The 7,688-nt window shown below is 45.9% G+C and overlaps 1 long non-coding RNA gene across 1 annotated transcript in view; it reads left to right on the top strand.

Annotated features, from left to right (window-relative positions):
* The first annotated feature begins 1,109 nt into the window (after positions 1–1,109).
* LOC147728304 (uncharacterized) overlaps positions 1,110–7,688 on the top strand; it is a 573,046-nt gene continuing 566,467 nt past the window's right edge. The window contains exon 1 of the long non-coding RNA XR_015309371.1: positions 1,110–1,222. This is a non-coding gene — a long non-coding RNA (uncharacterized LOC147728304). The remainder of the gene's footprint in view (positions 1,223–7,688) is intronic.

Raw genomic sequence — 7,688 nt, 5'->3', positions numbered from 1 at the left:
ACATTTTTGAGCCAGAGGGCCTCAAAATCCGTTAAAAATCAGACCACTGTATAGGAGAAACCAATGTTCATTTCCGCACCTGCCTATCCCTCTACTCCAATGGGGGAAGATTCTAGATTTGCCACTAGAACCACTGGTATCACCAAATCCTACATAAGATAGTATGTGAGCATGGCCAAGTAGATAGACAGTTAAATTTAGCAACCCTAAATACTGTGTATAATCTGGTTTTGAGTGCCTCAGAAATATTGTCAAGTTGTTTGCATACATGTACAAACTTTAAGCTGTGAACATATGCGAGAATCAGAATCTTTTTTTTGAAAATCTCTAAAACGAGGATTGAGATATGCATTAGGTGGATTGTGCTTAGGTTAAATCAATTGCACAATAACAGTGATTTTTTGCCTTTTGCTGCAATCGTGGATAATTTGATATCCCAGCTCATAGCTGCTTGTTGAAGTATTTGCAACTAAAAATGTATTTTGAGCTCAACCACAACAAGAGGCAAAACGTTTATATGTCCAATACTGTGGAGAATATTTCAACAATTTATGTGTGTTTCAATCAGTCATTTTTGTCCTAAAAACTATAATACATAGGAAATATGAGGGAATAGAGCAGGTATAACAAAAGATGAATGGTGCAGAACCTTCCTGCATATTCACAAAATAGCAATAGCTAATAATCTAATTCAATGGCAATTTTGTTTTTTGCACTGCTGGTACTATATATATATAGTATGACAGACTATACTATAAGAAGGGCAAGACAATGGCCTGATTATGAACATAATGTGGAGCAGCATCTGGGCCTTGGGAAAGTATGAATATGTATTGCCTAGGTTTGGAGGTTTTTTAAAAAGTTTTTTTTAACCTTTAAATAGGATAATCAGTATTTGTGCTTTCAATGCTGAAAGTTAAATGACTATTTAAATGTATTGTATTTCTTTTATATTTTGATAGGTTTACCAAATATTTTTACAATCTAGTTTGGATTGTATAATGTGTATGTGTAGTTCACTTTTGCCTTTATTCAATTTTATTTTTAAACGTAAATCATTATACGGATAGTATTCCCCTACCTCTATTTATTTGCATCTTATTCCTTTGCAGTACCTGTGAGCGGCCATGGGTGGTGTTTGACATACTTCAAGAGTTGGCTGGAGTAAATACGAGCCTATTTGAGCTGTGTTGACAATGACATACATTTGGAAGTAACTTTGGTGAGTAGTAACTGAGTTACTCTTTTTTAGGTGTGATTTTGTATTTGCAATGCACCTTCCTATACTCCTTCTTAATTGCATCTTTCCTTCTCTCACACTTAACAAATTGTCTTTATTTTCCAGCCTGCCCCTCTAGCCTCCGCCATTTATACTTAAAACGTAAATGTACATATGTGTAGTTGTACTCGCTCTTGGTGGAAACGTACGTACATAAAATATAAGGATTATATAAAGGCAGCTCTGTGACCATATTTATGAGGGTTGTTTTAATGAGTTTGTGAAGAAGTACTGCATGAGTATTATTACTTGTCTTTATGAGGTTTCTATTATTTCAATCTATTATTGGGCAATTATGGATCCCCACTGTTAAGAGGTGCAGCAATGATATTAATAAATACAGGGAAGTGGTTTTACAAAGAAAAGTGGCACCTTAGTAATAAACACTGAAATAATTAGGGGTCCTCTTTTTTCCAACGATGCATTGAGTGAATGATAGTATGGAACTACTTGATTTCTTTAAACACATTGCACTTCAGTTTAGAACCAAACGCTTTGTCTAGTTCTAGAAGTGTAAATTCTCACTCTAGAAAGAAAGATAATCCCTATCTTAGTCTGGTATTTTGGAATGTGTTCATTTATGTGAGGAAGCTAATAGGCCTTCTGTTTACTCATTACTGTGAATGTAGAACTTGAATGAAAAGCTTAATTAACCATGCTTAATTTTGCATTCTTGCCTTGCAAATACAATCAAACATTTTTGGGGGATAGAGGAATCCATACCCACTTGAGGCTTCATCTTTCATGACTCATGGTTTCTCCTTATGCTCTACAGTCTATTAAATGTACAGACAATTAATAGCACTATGATAGGGTGCACATCCTCCCTTTCTCATTTCCCCTTCCATCTTCTTAACATCTACACCTCTGGCGGAACAAACTAACACCTGCTTTGTTTGAACTTCGGATGTCTCACCATTCCTGTGCAGCTGTACCCTTCCACTACTCCTCCTCAATCCTTGATTATTTAATATGATCCTACTAATTTATTGAAAATATCTGTACCTGCATCTGTCTCTGGCTCGATCCACCAAATTATTATTTGACCTATGTGAAGCTGCCCTACGCTTTGGACTAAGGTCCATGCTAAAGAAATAATGGTACAAAACAAAATAACTAAAAACACTTGTATCTGTAAATTGTTGAATTGCATTTAGGAATAAGGGTCCCTATGTCGGCCTGTGGTAAGTTTCCTGCACAATATATCTGTAATTGCAGTGAAAATGTTTTTTTGATACAATCTCAGGTGTGTGTACTCATAAAACTACTCTTGCAGACTATTACTGACATTGTTTTCCCTTAATATTTACAAAGCTAAAATAAGCTTCCAGCTGTTCCCGCAAGCAGCCCCGCATTTTATTTTATTCAGTTTTGTCATCCTAGAAATGTGTTTGCAGAGATCGAATCTGAGCAGCAATTATTGTTAACAGATGAGATTGTTTTGTGAAAAATATTTAGAAAGTTGAAATGAGGGCAGCGGTGTACAAGTGTCTTGAATATAATGAGAAAAATAATTTCGGCGGTGTCTATATTGAACGTATATATATATATATGATAATAACGTAAACCAATTATCTAAGTATATACCATCATGTGACTTATTATTTCTTCTGGGATCAGGCTTATTGAGGTTCTACACTTAGGGGTGAAACTGAAGACCTAGGGGCATATTCACAAGGAGTTATCGCCGCGTTAGCGGCACCTTTCTGCCGCTAGTGCAGTGATAATGTTATTGCCCTATTACCAAGTTGTTGCTAACAGCCATTATCGACAGTTTTTAGGCAAAAACGTCTATTGTAAAGATCGCCACTTACGTTAGCAATAATTATATTCCTGTCCAAAAACGGCTGCAAACTCCACTTTTCCATATTCACAAGGGGATTCTTGAAGTTTGCAAGACCAAAAACACTGTCTCTAACTGCAGTTAAAGCCAGTTACTTAAGACCAGAAAATAGCTGGTCATAAAAATGGGCATAACACTTGGGGCAGCATCTCAGCAGGTTTTGGTGCTGGATAGCGCTGCAAGCAATGTTGCAATAATAATAATAAGATAGTGCGTGTCCCTGGGCCCCAGTCATGAAAGTGTTCCAGCGCTGCGACATGACATCGTTGCAACACTTCTCACTACGCCCTTCTTGTGACAGCATGGATGCTCTGTATTCACTGGACAGCACTCCATGATGCAAGTAATGACAGATACGTCACAACCATGATGCAACTCCATCAATTCATTGGGACAGCCTATTCCTGTGGCACTGCGTCACACTCAAGCCTGCCATCAGGCAGGTGGAAGGTACTGAAGGTGCCATTCATGAGGGTTGCCCAAATGTGGGCGCTGTTGGAGAGCCATCAGTGGTGGTTGCTCGCTGCTGTGTCATTGTTTGGAAGCATTGGTGGAGTGTTGGTGTGGAGGGAGTTGAAGAGACCTTCTTCGGTGGCCTTGATCCAGCTGCGAGGGGGTGCGATGATGGCGGTGGTGTCCGGTGGGCAAGGTGAAAACGTGATATTACCAATGATGGTCAGTCCAGGACAGTCTGGTGTTGTGACTATTGTGAAAGTTCCCGCTGATGGAGGTGACATGCTCGACTTTGTGTCCTACGGTGTGGCTTGTTGCGGCGACTTGCTGCTTGTGTCTGATGTAGGGGACCTTCCCCAGGAGGTGGTGGTGTCCTGGTCACTGGAGTTGTCCAGGTGGAACTTGAGTTTACTGAGTAGGATATCGTTGGTGGATGGGAGAGCCTGGGGCTCAATGAGGTCTACAATAGTATTGGAGAATGGGGGGTCATGGCCCAGGGGGCCTGCACATTAAGGTGCCGCAGAGGATATGCTTGGGCTTGGTCCGGATCTGGAAGTTGAGGTGGTCCATGGTCACCTTTGGGTCATTAGAGTGCGTGGTCAGTCAGAGTGTGCTTCTGTAGGTGAATGCAATGCCTTCCACTTGACCGTCAGGGTGCTCCTTGCAGGTGATACTGCAGCCGTCAGTGATGGCGATGTCCGCTCTGGAGCAGAGGTTGGTCCTAGCAGACAAGGTGGCATCCAGGGTTGATGTCGATGAGGGTGCTGGTGTTGTAGCAGTGGAGTGTCCAAGAGGAAGGCTCCTTGGTGCTGAGCACGGTCCATGGACAGATGGATGTAAACGGCGTAACCTATGGGTTGCCTTTAGCACGGGAGATGACCATACAATGCAGGCAGAACATTGTTAATAACGCAACTCCGACAACACAGTTGCCTTTACATCGCATTTGATTACGATGCATTGTGAGGTCAGTAATGGGGTAATTTAACGTTTTTTGGGTGGGTATGGGTTTGGGTTGTAAAATATGAAAAATGGGTTGTGTTTTGTGATAAAATATGAAAATGAGGGTGTGCATTTGGCCCAAATTTGATTTTTGGGTGTGTCTTGGGGGCTCAAAAAGGAATTCCAGGGATCACGATTGGGTTTGTGGTGCAAAGGTCAGCTTTGGGTTGCACTCACTGCAGTGGGACTAGCGATATTCATGTCTCCGCTATGCAAAACCTACTTTACTGTTGCAATGTGCCTAGTATTAGTATGCATTGGAATGGAATGCAATGTTATGGCATGCGTCGCAACGCACGAGTGGTACACCCGCTGTGCATGGGCGCACAGCACCGCCATTGAGAAGTGCTGGGGGGGCTGGATAGCTGTGAGGTGGTAAACGTGGAAAAGAACACTGGATGGGGCATGGCCACGGGGGGTGTGTGAGCGGGTGTTGTAAAAATTTTAATGAGGGAAGTCTGACATCGAAGCCAGGTCCCGTGTCTTCGTAGCTCCTGCTCTCCTGCGTCTGCTTCCACGGAAAGGAAGTAGGCTGCCAGGCTCCCTCCCCTGAGTCAATCACAACGCTGCGATGCAGCGGTGGGATTGGTACTTGGCAATGGGACAAATCATGCAGCCAGGGGCCGGAGGGATGTGTATGTTCTCCATGCAGGCTCTAATACAGCCTGCATTACGAACAGGGACGTGCGCATGACTGCTTTAAGTGGCCTGAGTGGGCCGACCAAACAGTCATTGCGCACTTGAGTGTGCATGCCAATCTGCCCATGCCCTACTCCATGTTTGGAGCAGTCCTACCCATCCTCCCACTCCCTGAGGATACATAGCATGATTACATCAGTTAGTTAAACCTTGTTTTTCCCTTTTGAATCTGTTCATTTTGCTTCTCTGAGCCTGCACTTCCTGCTTCCTGCCGCTGCTGCCCTTGCCGCCCGCACCCCTTGTCCTCACCTGTTCCCGCCTCCCTGCTGATCGTTCTTCCCCCCTCCCTTACTTAATGATGGCCGCTGTGTGGTCTCGCACCGGACGCTCACCACTGGTGCGCCAATGGCGCACCTAAGGCAAGCCCATCTGTGCCCGTCCCCGACCAGTACCAGGAAGCCTGGATCTCCAGCCACCCATGGCTACAGCATAGCCACCCTCCATGCACTCAACCCCGGAAAACTCAGAGACCGACAACAGGCCTCGCTAAACATGACCTACGGCCAGTTCTCTTGCCTCCACTGCCGCCAGACCTTAACCACCACCCTGGCCTCCAACACAGCCGACGCCAGCACCAGCGACACCCTAAGATGCAGCCTCCTCAACTTGCGCTGTGGGCCAAAACACTCTTTGGAAAATCTTGAACCTACTCGATTCTCCCTAGCCCGACATCGCCTTCTTCATGGAGACCTGGACCAACTCCTCCTCCACCCCGACATCAACACTGCCATACCGGACGGTAACAATACCCAGAGGATGGTCCACCCCAACCACCTGCGAGGGACCTCGCCATCACCCACAGGAGCACCCTCCACCTCACCACCCCAGCCAAACCTTCCACTCTGCCGAACACCTGAACTTCCAGATCCGGACCTGCCACAACTCCACACTTTGAGGAACCCTCGTATCCAGACCCCCCGGCCAACCTTCACCACCACCATCACTGACTTCATCGCACCCCACGCCATTGCCTCAATGAACTACATACTTATTGGTGACCTGAACGTCCACCTCAACAACCCCAGTGACCCCCAACTCCACCATCCTTTGTGACAACCTTGCCAACATTGGACTTAAACAACTCATCACCGCACCAAACCACAGAGCAGAAGTCCCCTTGACCCTATCTTCGCGGCAGGAAACAGTGTTCACTTCAGCCACACAATGCAACTGCCATGGACCGACCACCACTGTGTGCACTTCGCCGTTGACAAAGCCAAGGCTCCCAAACCAGCACCATGCCCACCATGAAGGAACTGAAGCAAGGTTACCAACGAGCAACTCAACTCCACCCTCACCCGAGACAACCACACCTGGTCACCCAACGCCAACTTTGCAGCCAGAAAACTAAACTCCACACTTGGGTCTCCAACTGCACATAGGAGCTTGCCCCGCTAAGCAACCCCAACAAACAGCACCCCAGGAAAGCCGCCTGGTTCACCACTGTTATCCAAGAAGCAAGACTCACCTGCAGACACCTGGAGAAGAACTGGAGAAAAACCAAGATACCCGACATCTACACCACCTACAAGGACATCATGATGGACTACCACAACCAAATCAGAACCACCAAGAGGAACTTCATCCACAACAAAATCCTCGCCAACTCCCCTAACTCCAAGCAACTCTTCAGTGTCATTCAGGAATACACCAGCCCATACAGCTAAGCCACAGACATTAACCTGTCCCAAGACCTCTGCGATAAACTTGGAACCTACTTCCACCTCAAGATCCAAAAAAACCATGACAACTTCGCCGACCATCCACCAGACATTACAGCTGGACCCCTGCCCCCCAGACACACCAGCCAGCCCACCTTCTTCTTACCTGGACATTGACACCTTGGCCCAATCTACTGCACTCTCTTCAAATCTGTGACTCAGCCAGCAGGAGCCTCAGCCAGGTGTGATTTCACTAGGCTGGGTACAGCTGTCGCCGCCTAGTCCGCTGGTGATCCTCCCAATGCAGTTGATGCAGCAGAGACCCCTAAGGCATAAAGTTGCAGGGCTCACACCGCATATGTTTAACGTAGCACAGGGGCCTCAGCCTCCACAGCTTACAGCCAGTGATGCAGGGAGACAGCTCACACCATTGGTAATCTCCTCCGTGCACCTCGGTGTGGTGGATCGTAATATGTAATGCAGAACTCACTACGTTGGTGCGCAGGTGTGCCTCTACCATTAACAGCTCCAAGACTTGCAAGGCAGTCTTCTCACAAAGGTCAGTAACGTGTCTCCATACGACCTGCCAGACTGCACCACCAGGTACGGGTGACAGTCGCGCTTCAATGTCTACTGCCACGGCTCATCGACTCCACAGCTCCTTCACGTCCCACTTTAGGCACCAAACGATGGTCCAGCAAGGCATCTAGGCTCCAAAAGCAGGTCCACTGAGGCATCCAGGCTCCAGATG

The sequence above is a fragment of the Lissotriton vulgaris genome, chromosome 3_1, assembly GCF_964263255.1.
Source record: "Lissotriton vulgaris chromosome 3_1, aLisVul1.2, whole genome shotgun sequence".
NCBI classification, from domain to species: domain Eukaryota; kingdom Metazoa; phylum Chordata; class Amphibia; order Caudata; family Salamandridae; genus Lissotriton; species Lissotriton vulgaris.
Note: the sequence above shows the minus strand (reverse complement) of the source record. Positions and strands in the feature narration are given on the sequence as shown.